Genomic DNA, 25,019 nt, shown 5'->3' on the forward strand with positions numbered 1-25,019 from the left:
AAATTTTAATGTGCTGCTACCAAAGGCTTAAAGCCATTAAAAAGACTCACAGTATTTTATTGAGGTATAATTTTATATACCAGAGTTTTATAGACATTTTCAGTGTATGATTTAGTGAACTTTGCTAAATTTGCTGAGTTGTGCAGTCATCACAACTGTGTTTTCATGTACAGTCACATGACAGTTAATCATAACATTAAACAAGTGGTTTTTCTGCAGTGGCCAAATTTGTTTGTCCTTTCCATAGTATCTTATATCCTTGTTTTAGACATTTCATCTTCAGCAGTCCTTGTTCTCAATTCTTGGACAAAGTAATAGGAATAATTCTCACAGCCCCTTTTTGAAAAAGGATATTTTTATTTTGGGCTTCCCTGGTGACAGAGAATGAGATGGTTAGATGGCATCACCTAGTATGGTCATGAGTTTGAGCAGTTTCTGGGAATTGGAGATAGACAGGGAAGCTTGGCATGCTGCAGTTCATGGGGTTGCAGAGTCAGACATGACTGAGCGACTGAACTGATTCTGATTCCCTGGTGGCTCAGTGGTAAAGAATCTGCCTGCAGTAGATTCAACCCCTGGGTTCAGCGGTTGAACCCAGGTTCAACCCCTGGGTCAGGAAGATGCAGTAGAGAAGGAAATGGCAACCTACTCCAGTATTCTTGCCTTGGAGAATTCTATGGACAGAGGAGCCTGGCAGGCCTCAGTCCTTGTGGTCACAGAGTAGGACACTTCTGAGCGATTAAAAGATACAACACATTTTTGCTCTGAATTACTTTGCCAAATTCCTCGGCTTCCCAGGTGGCACAGTGGTAAAGAATATGCCTGCCAAAACAGGACACACAAGAGATGTGGGTTCGATTTCTGGGTCGGGAAGATCCCCTGAAGTAGAAAATGGCGACCCACTCCCATGGACAGAAGAGCCTGGCAGGCCACAGTCCATGGGATCGCAGAGTCGGACATGACTGAGCAACTGAGCATAGATACACACAGTCATCACACATCGGTTCCTGGTTCTTGTATGTCTGAACAGTGCAGTCTTACACGGCCCTAGGCCCTGCATCTTGAAATTCTTAATTATTTTGTATTAAATTTGTGTCTGGTAAATTAAGTCTGATGGACAGCAGGGCAACTTTTGGGGCTTGGAACCATATAGACCTGTCTCTTTTGACATTTTTCCAGCTATACGTTCCTTACCTCTGCTTAGTTACTGCTGCTGCCACCATTGCCAGCGGGGCTGTAGAGACAGGGCAGGTCAGGATTGGATGTGAGTGCCCTTGCATGCCTGTGAAGGTTTGTACTCAACCAGCCAGTATCCTCATGGTTAAGGAAGTGCAGTATTACATAGCAAATAAAAAGTATTGTGATAGGTCTAGAAGAAAGGGGGAAAAAATCCTGCTTTTTGAACATTTTTGTTTTGTAATGATCCTGACCACAATGCAGTTTTAGAACATTTCTGTCACCCCCAAGAGATCTGTTATTCCAGTTTTCATTTAGTTCCCATTTTCCATCCCCAGATGTGGGCAATAGTTTTTATCTCCTTTTTGTCTCTGTAGATTTGCACATCTGTATATTTCATTTAAGTGTAATCATTAATATGTAATCATATAATATTTTGTGTCTGGCTTCTTTCATGTTTTTGACGTTGATATGTAGCATATTATTGGTATTATAGCATATTTTCATTAAGTTTCTGAATAATATTCCATTGTATGTATATAAATACTACATTTATTATCTATTTTTTCTATTCATTAATTGATGATTTTTAGATTGTTTTCATGTTTGGGGTATTGTAAGTTATATTGCTATGAGATATTCACATGTAAGTCCTTGTGTGGATATGTTTTCATTTCTTTGTGATGTGTACCTAGGAATGGACTTCCCTGGTGGCTCAGATGGTAAAGAGTTTGCCTGCAATGCAGGAGACCCGGGTTCTATCTCTGGGTTGGAAAAGTCCCCGGAGAAGGGAAGAGCAACCCACTTCAGTATTCTTGCTTGGAGAATCCCATGGAAAGAGGAGCCTGGCAGGCTACAGGCCATGGGGTCCCAAAGAGTCAGACATGACTGAGCGACTAACACTTTCACTTTCACTTAGGAATAGGTATAGAAACTGATTTCCAAAAAGGCTATACCTTTTAACATTTTCAGTAGCATGAGGGTTCCCATTTTTCTTCATCTTTGACATCATTTATTAATATGTCCTATTTATTTAGTTATAAATTAATTTTTATTGAAATATAGTTCATTTACAATGTTGTGTTAGTTTATGCTGTTCAGCAAAGCAAATCAGTAATACACAAACATAACTTCACTCTTTATAAGATTCTGTTCCCATATAGGTCATTACAGATACTATTGTATCTGTCTCGAAAAAGTTTTTTCTTAACATGTGTGGAGGGTATGGGTAGGAGTTAGGAGGAAGTGGGTGGGCTTCTGTTTAGCTTTTGGAAAGGTACAAAACATTTTCAGTCCCCAAAATAAGATAAATTTTTGAGAAACAATTGCCCTTTTACCCAGGTGTGTGCATGGTCCGAAGATAGTATTACTTGCCATTTTGATCGTAACCAATCTAATGGGTGAAAACAGTATCCTATTGTGAATTTAATTTGTATTTCTGTAATAAATAATGATGTTGAGCATCTTTTTATATCCTTGTTAACCATTCAGATATCTTCTTTGCTGAAATATTTATTTATAGCTTTTGCCTATTTAAAAAACTGGTCATTTATCTTATTAAGTTATAAGAATTCTTTATATTTTCTGGATATCAGTTCTTTTTTACATTTTTGACATCTCTGGATGGCTTACAGGATCTTAGTTCCCAGACCAGGGATCGAAGTCTTGCCTTTCACAGTGAAAGTTCAAAGTCCTAACCACTGGATTACCAGGGAATTCCTGACCATTTTTTAAAAAAATATTTAGCTGGTCAATATTTTCGACCATAATGTAGTTTATATTTTCATTTTCTTTCATGGCATAAACACATTGAATTTTGATAAATTGAGTTTACTAGTTTTTTTCTTTTGTGGCTCATTCTTTTGGTATCATGTCTAAGACACCTTTGTCTAACTGAAGGCCATGAAGATTTCCTCCTGTGTTTTCTTCTAAATGTTTTATAGTTTTACCTTTTGCATTTAGACCTCTGATCTATGTTAATTTTTGTGTATGGTGTGTGATATGAGTCCTCCCCAATTGTCCTAATATCACTTGTTGAAAAGAATATCCTTCTCTTTTGGATAATGTGTATGTTGCTTGTCATGTTCAGTAATTCTTAATGTAAGCAAAGCTATGTGATTATTGAGTCCTGAACTTTTTCTTGACCTGAGAATATTGTCTTTTCTTTTCCTGACTACGTTTTTAGCTTTTGAGCCTTTCTGGAGTAGTAATGGTGAGTATTAGAGGTGTATGTTAAGTTTGAGGAATGTTTGATTTTAAATGTGAAAACTATAGGGAAACACTTCACATCTTTTCTGTCAATTTATAATTAAATCTTGAAATAAATATTTATTATGTTTAGTATCCAAGAGTCTCTGATTCCTAAGCCAGGAAACATTTTGACAGGAACCTCTTTCAACTTCAAATGCATAACGTTCTAACACCAAAAGGTCTAAATTTTGTTTCAGTCTTCAAACTCAAAATGTTTGCATTCAGAGGTCAGAAAAATATAACATGACTTTATAAAGCAAAACTGGCTCCATAATCAAAATTAGAGGTAATTGAGGCAGTGTTAATTTTGGCTTTGTTACAAACACTGTCATTAGTAATTCCAGAGTATTTGCTAAAGAAGACATCCTCCCTCAAAATACTACTAAATATCTTATCTTTTTGAGTCTGTTTTTCCTTCTGAATTGTAAGTTCTCTAAGTCTTACTCATTTTTATTTTTCTACCTCACCACATTCTACCCCATCTCACCTTGCCTTGAGGGCACATATGTTTCTGGAATGACTTTTTAAATTGAAGAAAACTAAAGGTATAGCTGACAGTCGTGACATTGCCAAGATTCTTCAACTGCCTGAGGTGTGTTAGGTTTAATTGTGCAGAGTGCTAAAATTATGAACACCAATCATATATGGTTCCTCTCTCAGAAGCTGGCCTCCAGAGAGAGAAATTGTCCTGTAAACAACTGTACTGTTATATGGAACAGGGTCAAAAAAGCCTTGAGAGAGATAGTAGAATTAAATGGATAAATTGGGGTCTGCTAGTAGCATGCATGGGCTTTCCAGGTGGCTCTGTGGTAAAGAGTCAGTCTGCCAATTCAAGCTGGGTTTGATCCCTGGGTCAGAAAGATCCCCTGGAGGAGGAAATGGCAGCCCACTCCAGTATTCTTGCTTGAAAAATTCCATGGGCAGCGACTGGTGGGCTACAGTCTGTGCGATCGGACATGATTGAGCAGCTGAGGACAGTACAGCACAGTATTATGCAGATACCATTCTGTTAGAGAAGGGGAGAGATTTGAAAGAGCATGCCTTTGATAAAAATTTGTTCAAGTAGTTCAATCTGATCAGAGTACAGAAACTAATTGGGATCCAGATCATGAAGAGTCTTATTTGCCATATTAAGTACTTTGAATGATGCATGGTTTCCCCTTTTTATTTCTTTGTGTATTAAAGCAAGGTTGAAAAACCACTGTTTTCTCTGTAGCTGGACTCTAGACCATATAATTTTAGTAAGAGGAAATTTTTGAAGAACCTCTCATGGGGACATATTCAGATTCACATTTTAGAAAAATACTTACGAATGCAGCAGTGTAGAGATGTATTTGAGCAGACTAAAATTTAAAGGAAAAAAGGTAACCTAAAATAGAGACATCTTAATAGGGAGGATGGAGTTAAGAGAATGAATTCAAGAGAGATTTAAGAGATAGAATTAGTAGGATTTGGCAACAGATTGCACGTGGAGAATAGTCTTAAGAAAATGGCAAGGCTTTTAGCTCAAGTGTCTGAATGACTCTGTGGTGACTTTCATAGAGTGGGGGCATGCTTCAGAGTTTTGTGTGGCCTATGGAACATGACACTCAGGCACAAGTCTGAGTGTGAGAGGTACAACAAGCATCCTGAATGACTAAGGCAGCTGCTGCAGGCTTTCTTTTTCACTGCTCACTCTCTTTGCCTTCTGTCTCAAGGGAGGCCCTGAGAGAGAAGTCAGTGGGGGACAGAGACTGCATTTATTCCGCTGCCAGAGAGTATGTGCAGCTGCCACTTCTTTCTGATTCACCACCACCACTTGCCACAGCTGCTGGGTTGGACCCAGCAGTAGTAGATAGATTTAAAAACTTCTGTCATAACAAAGCCCATTGCATCATTGAGTGCACCTTAAAATTATGTATTCATGATGCTTCTCCAACTTTTGTCGTAGTGTCCTTTCTTTTAAAAATTTGTCTGTTCACAGAGGTATAGAACAGACTTTTGGATTCTATGGGAGAAGGAGAGGGTGGGATGATCTGAGAGAACAGCATCAAAACATGTATATTATCAAGTGTGAAACAGATCGCCAGTCCAGGTTGGATGCATGAGACAAGTGCTCGGGGCTGGTGCACTGGGATGACCCAGAGGGATGGGATGGGGAGGGAGGTGGGAGGGGGGTTCAGGATGGGGAACACATGTAAATCCATGGCTGATTCATGTCAATGTATGGCAAAAACCACTACAATATTGTAATTAGCCTCCAACTAATAAAAATATATGGAAAAAATAAATTTAAAAAAATCAAAATTTGTCTGTAGAGATATGTTTATGTATCCATCTATATTGGACTTATATTGTTCACTTACTACACTGAACTCTTAATACTCATGATTTAGTGTGGGTGAATACTATTGCCTAAAGTCCCAACATGTGTTAAAGTACTTATACACAAATATAAAATACTACATATATAATTTAAAATATATTAAACTGTGGAGTTTTTTTAGAGTCTGGAAAGAATTGCTTAGTAGTCATGGTAAAAGATTTTAAACACTCCCAAGTCAGTTTTTTAAAGTAATGATGAATGAATGAATTAATTAATTAAGCTACTCCCTGAGATACACAGCCAACTATTTTAAGTTTTTTATTCAGTGATTTTAGGAATTAATTACACAGTTTGTCCATAGGATAGTGTGTACTTAAATCTTTGCCTTTTCTAGAATGTTCAAGTGTCTTAGTTTTACAAATTTTTCTTTAGTCCAAACTTCACATTATAAGGGTACTGGTTTTCATCCATTTTATATTTAATTATCAAATTTTTTTCCTTTGTAAATATATGTCTTTATTTTTGCTTTGTTTAAGTTCCCTGGACGTTCCTATCTGGAAAGGTAAAGTCTTTTTCAGTTTTTAAATTTTATTTTTGTCTTTATTTTTTCTTTATCTTGTCTATTATTCTGCAATTAGTAATCAGTCTGAGGAGGACAAAGGGTCATTGAAAGACTGTCTGTGATTTTATCATTCTATTTGCTTATGCTCGTTGGTAATCTAGGATACAAATGTGTTGTTATTATAAAATATATACTAAGTGGCACAAAATATTTTAATGAAGTTAATATTCTCCACCTGACTTCTACTTTTCCACTTCTATTTTTTATTTTGTGGAGAACAGTATCACCTCAGTCCCTGTCATGTTTATATATGGAATAATCTCTTTCAATAATTTGTTGTACTTCTACCTGTAAAGCTTGCTTTAGTGTTTAAAAATCACAGCTTCACTTTTTAAAAACAAGTTGAACCTCTCAGTATTATCATTATGCTAATATCAATATAACAGTGTTGCTTTTTTCATGATCAGTAGATCAATTACCATCCACTTTTTTTTTTTAAATTTTCTGTAACTTATTTGCTAGAGAGTATTGAACAGAGAAGAATGATGAAGAGTCCTTTTTATTTTATGGACTCAACTGCATATTTCATTTCTGTATCCTGCTTTGTAGCCTTATAAAAGACAGGTACTTTCAATTTGTCATGATATTGTTTCTAGTTGCACATGGGGAATGTGAGGTTTTCTTACCAAAATGTGCAGTACTTTCTTTTAATATGAATACTTTGCCACCTAATGATATTAGAAATTTATGATTACTTATCTTTAAGGAAATGATTTCTTTTAGACAGGTTTTATTAAAGTATTGCCTTGTTTTTTGGGGAGGGTTAAATGAAGTCTAAAAATTAAACTGAGAAGTTAATTTCTTATTCATTAATATTTCTTAAAATATGTTTGTATTTCTTTTGGTTAAAAAGTAAATTTTAAGAGAATAATAGTTCATCTTTTTCCTTGCAAAACCACACCAACCTTAAATTTGCCATAGGTGTTCATCATCAATTGGCTTGCATCCCAGAGCTATAATTCCACTTACTATAGCATTTCATTTCATTTTGAAGAAGATGCTACCAAGTTTAGAAAATTTGGAGATTTTTCCCCCTGCTCACGTTAGTGATGTGGTTGAATAATGATTAATATGGTTCAGGGACATGTCACAGGTAGAGTGTAAACAGTATTTCAGCCATTTAGTGTCCTTCTTTAAATGTTAAATAAACTTAGTTTTACCCTTAATTTTACTTTTAAGGAGTTAGCTGTTAATAGTATATGTATATATAAACACCCATATTTAATATCACTTACTTAAAAATCTTAGTCTGCAATATTGACATTAATTCCCAAGGCAGTTAAGTGTATCATATAGCTATTGTTTAACTTTTCCTATCCTGGGCTCTTGTGTTTATCATTTTTAAAGCCATGTATCCTTAGTCATGCTCATTTCTGAATAGCTAAGTATTAATAAATTTGCATCATAATTTCATATGCAGTGTTGTAATCTATTCTCAGAAAATGATGAATATAATAGTGATCTTAAGTCTTTGAAAACATATACATCACTTTGTATATGCTAATAAAATACAGTATAGTTTAGAAGATGTGAGAAGGATTTTGGGATTTATATTGCCTGCATTTAGATTTCAACTGTGTTCTTATTTGGTTTATAACTCTAGGTAAATGACTTACTCATTGAGTATCTTTGTTTTTTCCTTATAAAATAGAGATAATAAGATAGGTAGCTCCTATCTTATGCTGTTTTGAGTACAAAATGAGATAATATATGTAAGATCCAGGATACTGACTGATAGAAGATGAAAATACAATATGGAAAGTCTAATCTCTTAGAATCTATTTCTACTGTACTGTTTTTAGATCTGTTGAGTTTTCCTAGCTTTCTTTTCTTTCCTTTTTATCCCGCCTACCACCAGTTAGATCAGTTAGGTGTGTTGACTCAATGATAAATGGTTGTGTGGTCATTTTTCCTTATACTTTTGGCATTAGGTTAGTGTAAGCGTTTGTATTCTAATTGTTGAAATCAAGATTTAGTTTATCTCTGAGGAAAACAATTATGGTTTTCTAATGTTTTGAAATATAGTAGCAGATAAGAAGTTTTGTCCTAGTGATTTCACCTTCTTTCTCTTAAAACTGTGGGAAAATGATTAGAATTTGAGGAACAATGTGGAGAAAAAAAGGGGAAAGGGCATGGTAGGCTAATTCCCCACTTATTTATTTAATGACAGATTTGATTCTCAAAGGAGGATATGATATGTTCTTTCCATTCAGCAGCTATTAACAGCCTAATGCCTTCTCCATGAATTTGTTGCTTTCCCTTATTTATCTCCTTGCTCTAGTTCTGTGCTCTGGTATTCTTATAAGAGACTCTATCCCACCCAGTGGTGTGGATATGGAGCTTATATTTTCTTGACGATTTAGGACTACAAAAGAAGGGGTTATATTTCTTCTACCTGTAACTATTGTTCAGTTGCTCAGTCGTGTCCAACTCTGCAACCCCATGAACTGCAGCACACCAGGCTTCTTCACCAGTTCCTGGAGCTTGCTCAGATTCATGTCCATTGAGTCGGTGATGCCATCCAACCATCTCATCCTCTGTTGCCCGTCTTTTGCCCTCAATCTTCGCAGCATCAGGGTCTTTTCCAGTGAGTTGACTCTTCGCATGAGGTGGCCAAAGTATCGGAGCTTCGGCTTCAGCATCAGTCCTTCTAATGGATATTCATGGTTGATTTCCTTTAGGGTTGACTGGTTTGATCTCCTTGCCATCCAGGGGACTCTCAAGAGTCCAGCACCACAGTTTGAAAGCATCAGTTCCTCAGTGCTCAGCCTTCTTTATGGCTGAGCTCCATATGGAGCTCACATATACGGATGGCTCTCACATCCGTGTATGACTGCTGGAAAAACTATAGCTTTGACTATACGGACCTTTGTTGGCTAAGTGATGTCTCTGCTTATCTTCTGTCATTTTGTTGTGTTCACTTCTTCCTTGACTTTTCTTTCCTTTCTTTATGTAACAAAGAAATTCCTTCCATTACCTCACAGAGGGCAATATTTTCCACATTTATAGGCTCTTGGGAGGGATCAGAGGTTTCATCTTCTTCCCTAGTTTATCAAGGATTTTATTCTACCAGAAGAGTTCAAATAAATGCAGATGGAGTTTTTACCCAAAGGAATTCTGGTTAAATTAGAATTTTTCTACTTCAGTATATTTGTATTTGTTTATTAGGTTTTATTTGTTTGTTTATTTTGGTATTTTAAAGGATAAGGAAATTAAGACGTAAATTTAAGGGAGGTAGTAAGGTTTGCTTAGTAGGTTCTAAATTGTACTCTATCATGTATTAGTTGTATCACATTTCACAAGGGACTTAACCTCTCTAAACCATAGTTTCCTCACGTGTAAATTAAAAAATATAATACCTATTTTGTAGGGCTGTTGTGTGGAGCAAATGAGATAAGGTGTTAAAGGGCTTAGAGCAATACTGGGCACATAATAAGGTCTTAATAAATGCTAACTGTTCTCGCTCTGTCACCACCGCCACCACCTCCAAGTGCTACCACCACAACCACTGCAATTAGATTGTCATCTTCTTTAAAGGGAAAAGTGTCTGGCAAATGCTTTAATCATCTACTCTTTGATACCAGCAAAATATGTGTGCCAGATAGTCTTAGATTATGATATATTGAGAACATATAGTACCCATTTGGAAAATCTAAGTTGTATAGTCTTTCTGGCTTGTTACTTGATGTTTATTAAAGTCTTTTAGTTCATCATTTATATTATAGAAATTTTAATTGAGTATTAAATGAATGTCAGAAATCATCCAGGTAATTGTTGGTTTTCTTTTTTCTTTCTTCCTTCTTTCTTCCTCCTTCCTTTTCTCTCCCTCCTCTTTCTTTTCCCTCCTCCCTCTCCTCCTCCTCTTCTTTTTTAATCTAGTTAAAAATTACTATCTTGAAGAGGGAGGCTTATTTGTGTTATGTAGATAGAAGCCACTTTCCAGGCAGTTGTCTTTTCAAAAATATTATAAATGATATGGAAATACTTTGTGTAAAGTATGAGAATGTACATATAGATTTTTGCATCGATTAAAAGTTGGCATTCCAATTCTTATTTATATTTACTTTTCATTAGTTGAAGGAAATGGAAACTATTTTAACTTTCCAATGTGTGCTGTTATCCCTTTTAGTCATGAGGTAGTATCTTATTTTTCAGTGTTTTTAATTCATTTAACAAATATTGTTGAGTTCATTATGGGTACATGATAAGTTTGACATTGTGAAAAATTCTAGGATATATCAAACATGATTTCTGCTCTGAGTAGTATACTTATGTTAGAATACTGGACTTCCCCAATGGTTTAGTGGGTAAAGAATCTACCTGCAATGCAGGAGATACAGGCAGACACAGGGGGTTCGAACCCTGGGTTGAGAAGGTTCCCCTGGAGGAGGAAATGGCAACCCAGCCCAGTATCCTTGCCTAAAAAATCCCATGAACAGAAGAGCCTATTGACTAAAGTTCGTGGAGTTGCAAGTGTTGGACATAACTAAGCACACATGCCACAGCACCATGAATACACTACTAGCATAAGTTAGTAACTATTAGACAAAGTAGAAAATGAGGAGAACTATAAGAAAGCAGATACAGTGTAATGTTGGAGTTTAAAGGAAGTGATGAAGAAGTGGAATTAATTTCAAGCACATTGCCAGACATGAGATTAAACATTTATATTAATTCATTTCACAACAGCCCTATAGTGTGTAGGTAAATTATCACCAAATAATATTTGGAAATAATACTTAAATCCAGAACTGTCTGAATTCAAACTGTGTATTTATTCTACTCTCTGAAAGAGATCTAGGTAAGCCTAGAAGTTTTTCAGGAACTGCAGCTGAAAATAGAATTTTGTCATGTAAAAGTGAAGAACAGCTTTCCTGTTACAGAACATGAGCAGAGGAGGAATTAGGGGAAAGCAATAGAGTATGCATAGCTAATAATCAGTATTGAAGCTTAGGTGCAGAATCGGTTACAGGAAAGGGAATAGTGGAAATGACATTATTTTGTTCTTTTTTATGACTATTATTCCACTGTCTGTATACTATTACCATGTCTTCTTTATCCATTTCGCTATTGATGGACATTTAGGTTGCTTCCATGTCTTGGTTATTGCAAATTGTCCTGCAGTGAACATACTGAGTGAAGTAAATCAGACACAGAAAGTCAAATATCATGATATCACTTATATGTGGAATCTAAAGAAAGGATACAAATGACTTATTTACAAGGCAGAAGTAGACTCACAGATGTAGAAGACAAACTGATTACCAGGGAATCAGGGGGAGAAGGATAAATTTGGAGATTGTGATTGGCATGTACACACCACTCTATATAAAATAGATAAATAGTAAGAACATACTGTATAGCACAGGGATCCCTGTTGAGCACTCAGTGATGGCCTGTCTGAGAAAGGAAGCAAGAAGAAAAAGTGTGTGTGTGTATGTGTGTGTATATACATATATAACTGATTCACTTTGCTATACACCTGAAGCTGACACAACATTATAAATCAACTATATTCCAATTTGAAAAAAAAGGGGGGGTATAGTGGAAAGTAAGGTAGAGAAACTTTGGAATTAGATTGCTTCAGTTTGAAGAATTTGAACACTCACACTCTTATGACTTCCTTTCATTTTTTATTAGCACCATTTCATATATTTATTGAAAAAGGCTGTAGACCCCTACAGCTAATGTACATATGTTGCTATCTATCTACCTATCTTTTCTGGGTCTTAGTTGTGGCATGAGGGATTTTCCATTTTCGCTGAGGCCTGTGGGATCTTTAGTTGCAGCATATGGGATTTAGTTCCCTGACCAGGGACTGAACTTGGCCCTCTGCATTGGGAGCACAGAGTCTTAGCCACTGGACCACAGGGAAGTCCCTTCACTATTTTATAGTTTGGCGGTAAGGCATCTTTGCTTTTATTTCATATTTCTTAGTAGAATATTTAGGGAGTACAGTGAAGGAAGGAATGAATCATAGAATTTTATAGAAAAGAAAAACTTCAGATATCACCTCCTGCAACATCCTTGTTTTACAAAGAAATGAAGCCCCAGAGGATTATAATGTACTGAAGTCATGGCGTATAATGAATTAGATTTATATTTAAAGGTAGGAACAAAGATATTAAGAATAATTTAAACTTTTTGATCAGGATAAAAGAGAATTTTAAAAACAAGTAAGAAAGGTCAAGAAAATGTTATTATTCCCACAAAAAGTTAATCAGATTTAAAGCAGGCATGCTGCCATCTGCTCTACTGGCTTATCTGGAAAGTTAATATACATACAGTTTGATAGGAGTTTTCATTCACTGATTATTTCAGGAAGGAATCTAGGAAGAATATGTAAAGTTTTAAAAATTCAGTCTTGTGTTATGGTGAGCTCTTTGATAATTTATAAGTTTCTTCTCTGTATATATGTTATATAGCATGGAGGAGGAGAAGCAGTACAAAAAAAAACAACCAAAAAAATGCTACTTTTATGTTGTTTACAGCTCTTGTTTATTTTGTTTACTTTTAAAATTGATTTATTTTTTTAATCCAAAAGATGTAGTAGGTGATCAAAAATAGGTATCAGAACAGAAAAGGATGAAAAAAGAAAATGTCAAATGATGGAGAAATGCCAGAAATAAGAGTACAAAGCAGCAGAGGAGGAGATATGAGAGAGTAATATATTCTACATTCATAGATATTTGACTTACAGCTGCTGCTTTTTTCAAACTGTGTAGGATGCAGTATTGGATTTGAAAGTCACTGTAAAGGAGGAAATTTGCCATCAAGCTTCTTTAGATATTAATCTGAATTCATTGACTAGATAGACTTATGATGAGATATCTAAAAGGATGTCCATTAAGTTCAGTTATTTTCTGTTTCACGAGGCTTGTCAACATTATAAAATATTTAACAGGGTTGATATTAGAATAGGTGGTCTGAAAAGCTCAATTTTCCAAAAACTTCGTAGTGTGAGTTTCAGGCTTGTAATTTATTGTTTCTATTGAAATATTAAACTCTATGTATTAAGAACATAATATAACCTTCTGCCACCTAGTGTTAATATTTGAATTACTTTTTTAAAAGTTTCCAGGAGATGCCTGTGTTAAGTACTGGTAATTTTACAGCATTCCAGTTAAGTTTCATATTATACAGAAGCTTTGTTTTATCTCTGGTTTTGGTGTGATTCTTTTATGTGGTGTTTAGGTAATAAATGATAGTGAATTTAACAAATTAGAAATTCCTTCAATTGTACAACTGCTTTATGTCTTATCTGAAAACATTTCTTTAAGTTCTCTTTCCCCTGAGATTTAGGAGATTTAGGAAATCGTATTAATGAATGGGCAAGACGATACAACTGACTAAAGTGTGGTTGTTCAAATCCTCTTTCCACATGCCCCTAAAAGGTTTTTAAGCTAATAAAAACACTTTTAGAGGAACAGACTCATAAATGCAGTGGTTTCTCTAATTGAAATGATTATTATTAAGTTATCTTTCTTAAAGACTCATCAGGTGAAGGGGCTCTGTGCAGGTTGGGTCCATGGCAGCAGCTAGGCATCTCTTTATATTTTTTACCAGCAGATCTTTCAGATGTATAGCAACCAGGACAGGGGTAAAAATTGGTGCTCTTCTCCACACTGTAATCCCTACTGAAGCTTTGTCATTGCTGTTTCAGAGCTCTGAATGTTCACTAGTTTTTCATAACTGCAGATACTCCAGGTGTCACTTGGTCTTGAAATGTATAATCCTGACTGTCAGGATCCTGCATTTATCTTTCTCATTAAGTTGTTTATATTAAAGATAATTAAGTCTTTAAGATCTTAATACTAGACATATAATGTACTTATAAATGAGATGCCAGTAGTAGGTTTTTGTTAGTGATTTTAAGTCACAGATTTAATAGCCAAGTTACCCTGGGGTGCCCTAGGTGAAAAGCCTGTTTCAAAAAGTAATTCCAAGGTTTGTGCTTGTTGACCCCATTATTCCAAATGACAAATCTGGCACTTTTAGAAAGACATTTAACTCCATTTAAGTATACTGTCTCCCTGCTCTATCTTGAACATTACAGAGGTTCCAAATAATAAAAATTTCATGAGATTAGAAATACTTGAGCCCTATGTTCTCTTCAGGTACTCTCTGCAAAGAAGACAAAAGTGATTTTATTTTGTTTTTGAGTTTTAGTCCTTTAGTATAAATACTAATAAAAGTCATTTCCTGAAAAAGTAAAGAATGACAGCAGTAACACTGAATGACGGGAAAATAGCATGTTTTAAGTTGAAATTATAATTCAGAAGGATATATTTTTATTATTTTTTACCAGTAAAATAGAAGGAATAGAAGGAAAAAATACTATCAAAACTATGATTTAAAATTTTTTTAATGAATTACTATTTGATATCCATGATAGCCTTGGGCAGCAAGGGTCAGCTGTACGTTCCTTCCTGACAGGTAACATGAACAAGAAATAAACTCTCTTAGATTAAACCACTGTAATTTTGGGATTATTCATTACTACTGCAAAACTTGAGCCTGTCCTCATTGACAATGAAGTCGTCAGTCCCTTTACTTACAAATGTGTTTTTAACCACCACATTGTCTCTTAGTTATTTTGTCATTTGATTTTCCATGACTTTATGTTGATTAAATTAGAACAATGTAAATCATCACTTGTGATTCTTCTAATGCATGTTGAATACGTTATTCATCTTTCCAGTTTAGCTCCTATAGGTCTCTGAGCCACTTTATAAATTGCTACTGGAAAAAATAACAGTGAGTTAACTGAGTAAATGTGCCTTCACTAATGCTATTATGTAATTTCAGAGCACTCTGTGATTTCAAAGCACAACATCTAATTTGATTGTTGACCATAGTCCTGGGAGATAAGTGTGCAGATTTTATTGTTAAATTTATTATTTTATTTTATTATTAGCACATCCATTTTACAGATGGGGAAACTGCAGCAAAGTCATTTGCTTTAGGCCATATGTCTGAAAGGCAGCAGAATTGAGGTGTCACTTTCTGGGTGATCCTTCAACTGTTTTTCCTTTTTTTCTCTTTAGGATCAATGATATGTCCAGCCATGGGCAGTGATGGGTGGGGAGGAAAGGAAGGAGTTTTCAGTTACTTTATCTTTTTACTCCTGAGCATTTCTACCAAGATAAAAAATTATACAAAGCAGATAAATGTATTACCTTCTACCTTCCAAGTTGCTGGTTGGTAAGGCACCTATGCCTAATTTGTGCATGTGTGCTTAGTCACTTCAGTTGTGTCCAACTCTGTGCGACCCTATGGACCGTAGCCCACTAGGCTCCTCTGTCCATGGGATTCTTCAGGCAAGAATACTGGAGTGGATTGCCATGCCTTCTTCAGAGGATCTGCCTAACCTAGGGATTGAATCCACATCTCTTAGGTCTCCTGCATTGGCAGGCACGTTCTTTACCACTAGCACCCCTTAGAAAGTTTGGTAGCTTTTAAAATTTCCCAATGTGCACTGTGTGGGAAAGGAAAGGAAGACTAAGTGTTACATGTTTTAGAACAAGGGTGAATCCATGTGGAACTGTGTCTTTTAGAATAGTGATTTTTCCAGGTTTAATTATAAACTATCCATGATATAATCACATACTACTGTAGCTGCAAATTTAATTGAAATGACCATTATATGTACAACTGTGGGGAAGAATTACTTAGAAGAAATGGAGTAGGCCTCATAGTCAAAAGAGTCTGAAATGCAGTAGTTGGGTGCAATCTAAAAATGACAGAATGATCTCTGTTTGTTTCTAAGGCAAGCCATTCAATATCACAGTAATGCAAGTCTATGCCCCAACCACTGATGTTGAAGAAGCTAAGGTTGAACAGTTCTATGAAGATCTACAAGACCTTCTAGAACTAACACCCAAAAGAGATGTCCCTTTCCATTAGAGGGAACTGGACTACAGAAGTAGGAAGTCAAGAGATTGGAGCAAGGCAAGTTTGTCTTTGGAGTACAAAATGAATCAGGGCCAAAGCTAATAGAGTTTGGCCAAGAGAACATACTGGTCACAGCAAACACCCTCTTCCAACAACACAAGAGAAGACTCTACACATGGACATCACCAGAAGGTCAATACCAAAATCAGATGGAATATATTCTTTGCAGCCAAAGAGGGCGAAGCTCTATACAGTCAGCAAAAGCAAGAGTAGGAGCTGAGTGTGGCTCAGATCATGAACTCCTTATTGCAAATTTCAGACTAAACTTGAAGAAGGTAGGGAAAACCACTAGACCACTAAGGTATGACCTAAATTGTATCCCTTTTGATTGTACAGTGGAAGTGACAAATAGATTCAGGGATTAGATCTGAAAGAGTACCTGAAGAATTATGGATGGAGGTTTGGGGACATTATACAGGTGGCGGTGATCAAAAGTATCCCCAAGAAAAAGGAAATCAAAAAGGCAAAATGGCTGTCTGAGGAGGCCTTACAAATAGCTAAGAAAAGAGGAGAAACGAAAGGCAAAGGAGAAAAGAAAAGATATACCCATCTGAATGCAGAGTTCCAAAAAAGAGCAAGGAGAGCTAAGAAAGCCTTCCTAAGAAAATAGTGTAAAGAAATAGAGGGAAACAATAGAATGGGAAAGACAAGAGATCTCTTCAAGAGAATTAGAGATACCAAGGGAACATTTCATGCAAAGATGGGCACAATAAAGGACGGAAACAGTTTGGACCTCACAGAAGCAGAAGATATTAAGAAGAGGTGGCAAGAATACACTGAAAGACGATACAAAAAAGATCATCACAACCCAGATAACCACGATGGTGTGATCATTCACCTAGAACCAGACATCCTGGAATGTGAAGTCAAGTGGGCCTTAGGAAGAATCACTATGAACAAAGCTAGTGGAGGTTATGGAATTCCAGTTGAGCTATTTCAAATTCTAAAAGATAATGCTGTTAAAGTGCTGCACTCAATATGCCAGCAAAGATGGAAAACTCAGCAGTGGTTACAGGACTGGAAAAGACCAATTTTCATTCCAATCCCAAAGAAAGGAAATGCCAAAGAATGTTCAGACTACTACACAGTTGTACTCATTTCATACGATAGCAGAGTCATGCTCAAAATTCTCCAAGTCAGGCTTCAACAGTACGTGAACTGAGAACAGATCAGAATGACTATCATTGAAAAGTCTTTAAATAATAAATGCTGGAGAGGATGTGGAGAAAAGGGAATCCTCCTACACTGTTGGTGGGAATGTACGTTGGTGCAGCCACTGTGGAAAATAATATGGAGGTTCCTTAAAAAACTGAAAATGGTGTTGCCATATAATCCAGCAACCCCACTCCTATGCATATATCTGAAAAAGATGAAATGCTAATTTGAGGAAAAGATACATAGACCCCAGTGTTAATAGAAACATTTTTTTGTTAGCCAAGACAACCCATCAGCAGGTTTAAGAAGATGTGATGTGTGCAAGCATGTGCATGCGTGCTCACACACACACACACACAATGGGATATTAATCAGCCATAAAAAGAAGGAAATATTGCCATCTGCAGCCACATGGGTGGACCTTGAGAATGTCATTCTAAGTTAAGTAAGTCAGAAAAAGATATTATCTGGTATCACTTATATGTGAAGTCTAAAAAATAATACAAATGAACTTATTTATAAAACAGAAACAGACTCAAAGACATAGAAAACCATACTTGTGGTTACCAAAGGGGAGTGGGAGTGGAGAAAGGATCAGTTAAGGCTATGGGATTAGCAGATACAAGCTACTATATTTAAAGAGATAAGCAATAAGGATTTACTATGTAACACAGGAAACAATATTCAATATCTTATATTACACTACAATGGAAAATAATATGAAAATTATATGTAGCTTAGTCACTTTACTGAACACCTGAAATTAATACAATATTGTAAATCAACCATACTTCAGTAAAAAAAAGAAGTTGCTTCAGTTCAGTCGCTCAGTCATGTCTGACTCTTTATGACCCCATGGACTGCAGCATGCCAGGCTTCTCTTCCATCACCCACTCCCACTTTACTCAAACTCATGTCCATTGAGTCGGTGATGCCATTCAACCATCTCATCCTCTGTCGTTCCCTTCTCTTCCTGCCTTCAATCTTTCCCAGCATCAGGGTCTTTTCCAGTGTCAGTTGTTCGCATCAGGTGGCCAAAGTATTGGAGTTTCAGCTTCAGCATCAGTCCTTCCAATGAATATTCAGGACTGATTTCCTTTAGGATTGACTGGTTCGATCTCCCTGCAGTCCCAAGGGCTCTCAAAAGTTTTCTCCAAAACCACAGAACTGAAATTAACACAATATTGTAAATCAACCATGTTTCAATAAAAAGTTTCTTAGAAAAAGATAATGAATTTAATGAAGTATTATCTTCTAGTCATGCTTGATTCCATGGGAAATTACTTGTTTATCAGAAAGGATATGTTTTAAATGTTCAATTTTAAAATGGATAGAAATGTAAACGGTAGAGTGTATTAGAAAATTTGTTTAGTCATTAAAGTGTCATAAGTCATTTATGTGAGAAGTATTCAGCTTTACCTTTTTTGTCACTCAGTATATAAAGTTTCCCCTTCTCTTTCTTATTTATCACATTATTTAATTAGTATACCTTGTTGAGATTGTTTTCATTGTGTTCAGCCAACTTCAGTAAGTTGGCTGTTCACATCATGTGGCCACAGCATAGGAGCTTCAGCTTAATAAGCTTGCATATACCTAGAAAGTAGCCCCAAAGTATATCAAGCAAAGTAATCTGTAAAAATACCTGTAATATCTGTCTAGGTAATTCTCTTTAAGTAAGTTAGGCAATTTGTAGATAACCAGTTAACTTATAAATTATGACTTTTTATGAAACCTCTAAAATAATGAGGTTTAAAATTTTTAAACTTCTATTGTAGAAAAAAAGATAGACAATCTCATATTCTTTTATCCTATGATGTATGTTTGAAGTTAAACTTACCATAAATATTCATGGTCATGGGACTTCCCTGGTGATCCAGTGGTTAAGAATCCACCTGCCGACGCAGGGGACATAGGTTCAATCTCTGGTCCAGAAACTGTAATCTTACATGCCACGGGGCAGCTTAGCCCATGCTCTAGAGCCCATCCTCTGCAACAGAAGCCACAACAATGAGAAACCTGTGCACCAGTCCCTGCTCACCACAACCAGAGAAAGCCCGTGCACTGCAGCGAAGACCAAGTGCAGCCAAAAATAAATAAGTAATTTCAAAAGTATTCATGATCAGTTAGTTACTCCCTTGCCTTCAGTTGCGCTGCCTAAACCACCCAGATGCCTGACAGCAGTAGAGTAACAATCTTTCTAAAAGAGTATTTTATCATGTCTCTTCATGCTTAACATCTTTTAATTAGTTTTCCATCACTTATATAAATAAAGATGCCTCTTGATCAAACTGAAAGAGGAGAGTAAAGTGAAAAAGCTGGCTTAAAAAATTCAACATTCAAAACATGAAGATCATGGCATCTGGTCCCATCACTTTATGGCAAATAGATGGGGAAACAATGGAAACAGTGACAGGCTTTATTTTTGTGGGCTCCAAAATCACTACAGATGGTAACTGCAGCCACGAAATTAAAAGACGCTTGTTCCTTGGAAGAAAAGCTATGAGACACAGACAGCATATTAAAAAGCGGAGACATTACTTTGCTGACAGAGGTCTGTCTAGTCAAAGCTATGGTTTTTCCAGTAGTCATGTGTAGATGTGAGAGTTGGACTGTAAAGGAAAGCTGAGTGCCAAAGAATAGGTGCTTTTGAACTGTGGTGTTGGAGAAGACTCTTGAGAGTCCCTTGGATTGCAAGGAGATCCAGCCAGCCCATCCTAAAGGAAATCAGTCCTGAATATTGATCGGAAGGACTGACGCTGAAGCTGAAACTCCAATACTTTGGCCACCTGATGCGAAGAACTGACTCACTGGAAAAGACCCTGATGCTGGGAAAGATTGAAGGTGAGAGGAGAAGAGGACGACAGAGAATGAGATGGTTGGATGGCATCACCGACTCGATAGACAGGAGATTGAGTAAGCTCTGGGAGGTGGTGATGGAAAGGAAGCCTGGTGTGCTGCAGTCCGTGGGGTCATTACGAGTCAGACACAACTGAGCAACTGAGCTGAACTGATGTATGGATATGAGAATTGGATCATAAAGAAAGCTGAGTGCCAAAGAAGTGATACTTTTGAACTGTGATGTTGAAGAAGACTCTTGAGAGTCCCTTGGACTGCAGGGAGATCAAACCAGTCAATCCTAAAGGAAATCATTTCTGAATATTCATTGAAGGACCGATGCTGAAGCTAAAGCTCCAATACTTTGGCTGGCTACCTGATGAAAAGAACTGTCTCATTAGAAAAGACCCTGATGCTGGAAAAGATTGAAGACAGGAGGAACAGGGGACAACAGAGGATGAGATGGTTGGATGGCATCACTAACTAGATAGACATGAGTTTGACCAAGCTCGAGGAATTGATGATGGACAGGGAAGCCTGGCATGCTGCAGCCATGGGGTTGCAAAGAGTCGGACAGGACTGAGCAAACTGAACTAGTACAAAAGTACCACTGATACAGTTTAATTTATATTGACTTTTGAATAACCCAGAGGTTAGGTGTCCCAAATGTTTAGGAGTCAAAAATCCTTGAGTAACTTTACAGTTCACACTCTGTATCAAAGGTTTCTAATCTGTAGATTGAAGTAACTGCAGATGGTGTAATACTGTAAGATGCATTTATTGAAAAAAAAAATCCACATATAAATGGACCTGTGTGTTTCAAAACCCATGTTGTTCAAAGGTCAGCTGTACTTCTTGTAAGGTTATAGTCACTTGCTTTCCAAGGTAAACAGAATTACAGTCTTAGTCCATCTGCAACAGAGTTAATAGCTTAGGATTCTTGATTGGATATATCTGGGAAGGGTCCTGAGACTTGGGAATACTCTTCTTGATGGATATCTTTTGTTTGCTCTTTAAATCCATTCTTTTTCCTTCTCTACTCAGTTCTATACCATGGGATACTGACTTGTATGAATTACGTTAGTGGCTCCTGTACCTTTTGGTTTCTAGGTTGAAGTGGGGGTTGGCAGTGGGCAGCCTCTGCAGGAAATTAGAGAGCAGGAGGGAAGACAAAGGTATTTATTGCCATATGGGTTGGCATATGCTGGCTCTGTCTGTCAACATAAAGTCACCAGTGTTTTAAGACAATCCTTTCTTAAACTATTCTCTTTTTTGGGTTCTTAGAGCCACACTTGTTTTTCTTGCCTAGAGTGGCAATGCCTCTGCTGGTACTCTGGGTTATTGAGCTATCCCTTACATTTCTCTACTTCTTCACTTCTGGAAATAGTCCTTTTGTAAATAAACTTTCCTCAGGTTATCCGAAGTAGAGTGTGCCATCTGTTTTAGTTGTAATCCTGTTATATGATCTAAAACTTTTCAGTGTAGTTGCATCTTTCTTGCTACAACTGTAGGGCTTTCAGAACCCATGCTTTTCACATAGGAGTTAGTTATTCATAACACACCCCTGTGATTCATCGTTTTTCTCTGAGATGGTAGATCTCTTATGCTTTATCTAGAGGTTGCATTTCATGTCAATGGAAGTGATAGTTGTTTTTTAAAAAAGTGTAATTTCCAGTATATTTCATATAAATAAATTCCAGCAATATGTGATCTTTGTGTTTTGTCTCTTCCAAGTAGCATAGTTCATCCACACTGTGGTATGTATCATTTCTTTTGTTTTGGCACTATTCCATTGTATGTATATTCCACAATTTGTGTATATATTCATTTATTGATGGTCATTTGGGCTATTCTTGCCTTTTGGCTATTGTGAACTGTGCTGTTTTAAGCATGCCTGTACATGTACTTATTTCAGAACTTTTCAGTTCTTTTGTATCTATACTGAGGAGTGGAATTGTGAGGTCTTTTAATTCTATGTTTAATCTTTTGAGGAACTACCAAACTGTTTTCTACAGCAGCTGAACCATTTTTCATTTGCACTAGCAGTGTACAAGGGTTTGGTTCTAATGACTAATTATCTGAGCATCTTTTGTGTTGGCTGGCCATTTTTTTTGTTTTTTTGAGAGATGTCTGTTCAAATCCTTGGCATATTTGAAATTTTTTTTTTTTGCCATTTTGTATGAGTAGTAAGAGTTATTTATATATTCTAGATGCTAGACTTTTATCAGATAGTTGATTTGCAGAAATAATCCCCATTCTCTATGTTGTCTTTACACTTTTTTGATAATGTACTTTGATGCACAATGTTACAAAATTTTGATGAAGTCCAGTTTCTCTACTATTTTTTATTTTGTTGCTCATGCTTTTGATGTCATGTTCATTGCCAGGTTGGAGATCGCAAAGGTTTCCCCTTACATTCTCTTCCAAGTGTTGTATGGTTTTAGTTGCATATATTTCATGCTTATGTTTAGTGTATATTTTTTAGTTTACTGATTCATTTTGAGTTAATTTTTATATTTGGCATGAGTCCAACTTCATTCTTTTTTCTGTGTGGCTACCCAGTTGTCTCAGCATCATTTGTTTAAGAGGCTATTCTTTTCCCCCATTGAATGGTGATATCACTCTTGTTGTAAATCAGTCAGTCATAGATGTATGGGTTTATTTCTGAACTCTCAATTCTGTTGCACTGAGCTATGTGTTCAGTAGCTTAGTTGTGTCCGACTCTTTGCAACCCCATGGACTGTAGCCTGCCAGACTCCTCTGTCCGTGGAATTTTCCTGGCAAGAATACTGGCGTGGGGTGCCATTCCTACTCCAGGGCATCTTCCTGACCCAAGGGAGGAACCTGCGTTTTCTGTGTCTCCTGCATTGGCAGGTAGATTCTTTACCGCTGAGCCACCTGCAAAGCCCGGCATTGAACTGTGTCTCCATCCTTATGCGAGTGTCACACTGTTTTGATTACTGTGTCTTTTATAGTAAGTTTTCAAATTGGGAACTGGTAGTCTTTCAACTTTGTTCTTTTTCAAGGTTGTCTTGCCTAATTAAGGCTTCTTTGCAATTCCATATGAACTTGAGGATCACGTTTTTCCATTTCTGCAAAAAAAAAAAAAAATGCTGTTGTAATTTTAATAAAGATGACATTGGGGGGTGTCCCTGGTGGTCCAGAAGTTAAGATTCTGCACTTTTATTGCAGGGGGCACAGGTTGGATCCATGGTCAGGGAACTAAGATCCCAAATGCTATATGATGAGGCCAAAAAAAAAAAAAAAAATTGGCCAGAAGAAAAGAAAGGAAAAAAAGAGAAAAAAAAAATTACATTGAATCTGTAGATTGCTTTGTGCAGTATTGACGTCTTAACCAGTATTAAATCTTTCAACCCATTAATGTGGAATATCTTTCCACTTACAGGTCTTCTTGAATTTCTCTCAACAATGTTTGTAGTTTTCAGAGTACAAGTGTTTCACTTCCTTGGTCTTCACCTCTTTGGTTATTTTCAGATATTTTATGATTTTAGATGCTTTACAAGTGGAATTATTTTGTTTCTTGAAACATTTGTTGCTAATGTATAGAAACATAATTGGTTTATGTGTGTTGATCTTGTAGCCTGCAGCTTTTCTGGATTTGTTAACTCCAATGACCTTTTTGTGGATTCTTTGAGATTTTCTAAATATAGGATCATGTATTCTGTGAACAGAGATAGTTTTACTTGTTTCCAAATTTGATGCCTTTTGTTTTCTTGCCCAGTTTCTTTTGTTAGAACTTCCAGTACAGTGTTGAACAGCAGTGGTGAAAGCAGGCATCTTTGTCTTTGTTCTTGATCTTAGCAGTAAGGTTTTCAGTCTTAGACCATTGAGTATGATGTCTGCTGTCATTTTTTCATAAATGCCCTTACTTCCTTTTGAAGGAGTGTCCCTTTCCTTTTGAAGGAATGTTTCCCTTTCCCTTCCCTTTTTTATTATGAAATGGTATTGGAGTTTCAAATACTTTTTCTGTGTTAATTGAGACAATCATTTTTTTCCTTTTGTTCTATTAATGTGGTATATTATATTATATTGATTTTCCTATGATGAACCACCCTTGTATTCCTGGGCTAAATCTCACTTTGTCATGGTTATATAATTATTTTAATATAGTGTTGAGTTTGTTTTGCTAATAATTTGTTGAGGGTTTTAATATCTATATTGATAAGAGATATTGGATATAATTTTGACTTTGATATTGGTAATCCTGGCCTCATAGAATAAGTTGACTTTTCCCCCTTTTTTTTTGGTCAGGCCACATGTAGAATCTTGGTTCTCCAACCAGGGGTTGAACTTGTACCCCCTGCGCTGGGAGTGCAGAACCTTAACCACTGGACCACCAGGGAACTCCCTCATAGGATGAGTTAGAAAGTATCTCTCCTTCCTCTGTGTTTTAGCAGAGTTTGGAATGGATTGGTTTTAATTCTTCTTTAAATATTTGGTGTAATTCACCAGTGAAGTGATCAGTTTCTGGACTTTCACTTATTGGGAGGTTTTGATTGCTGGTACAATTCTTGCTTGTTAGAGGTCTGCAGAGATTTTCTATTTTTTATTGAATCAGTTTAGATAATTTGTGTTTCTAGAAATTGCCCATATATCTAGGTTGTTTAATTTGTTGGCATATAGTTGTTCATGGTTATTTTTTAGTTATTTGCATCTTTTGTCTTTTTTTCTTGGTTAGTCTAGCTAAACATTTTTTAATTT

General features: G+C 36.3%; 1 protein-coding gene across 5 annotated transcripts in view; it reads left to right on the forward strand.

Moving 5' to 3' along the window:
* The window catches only part of MNAT1 (MNAT1 component of CDK activating kinase), a 198,328-nt gene that overhangs the window by 150,497 nt on the left and 22,812 nt on the right, over positions 1–25,019 (forward strand). The window lies entirely within an intron of this gene.

The sequence above is a fragment of the Muntiacus reevesi genome, chromosome 7 (assembly GCF_963930625.1).
Source record: "Muntiacus reevesi chromosome 7, mMunRee1.1, whole genome shotgun sequence".
NCBI classification, from domain to species: domain Eukaryota; kingdom Metazoa; phylum Chordata; class Mammalia; order Artiodactyla; family Cervidae; genus Muntiacus; species Muntiacus reevesi.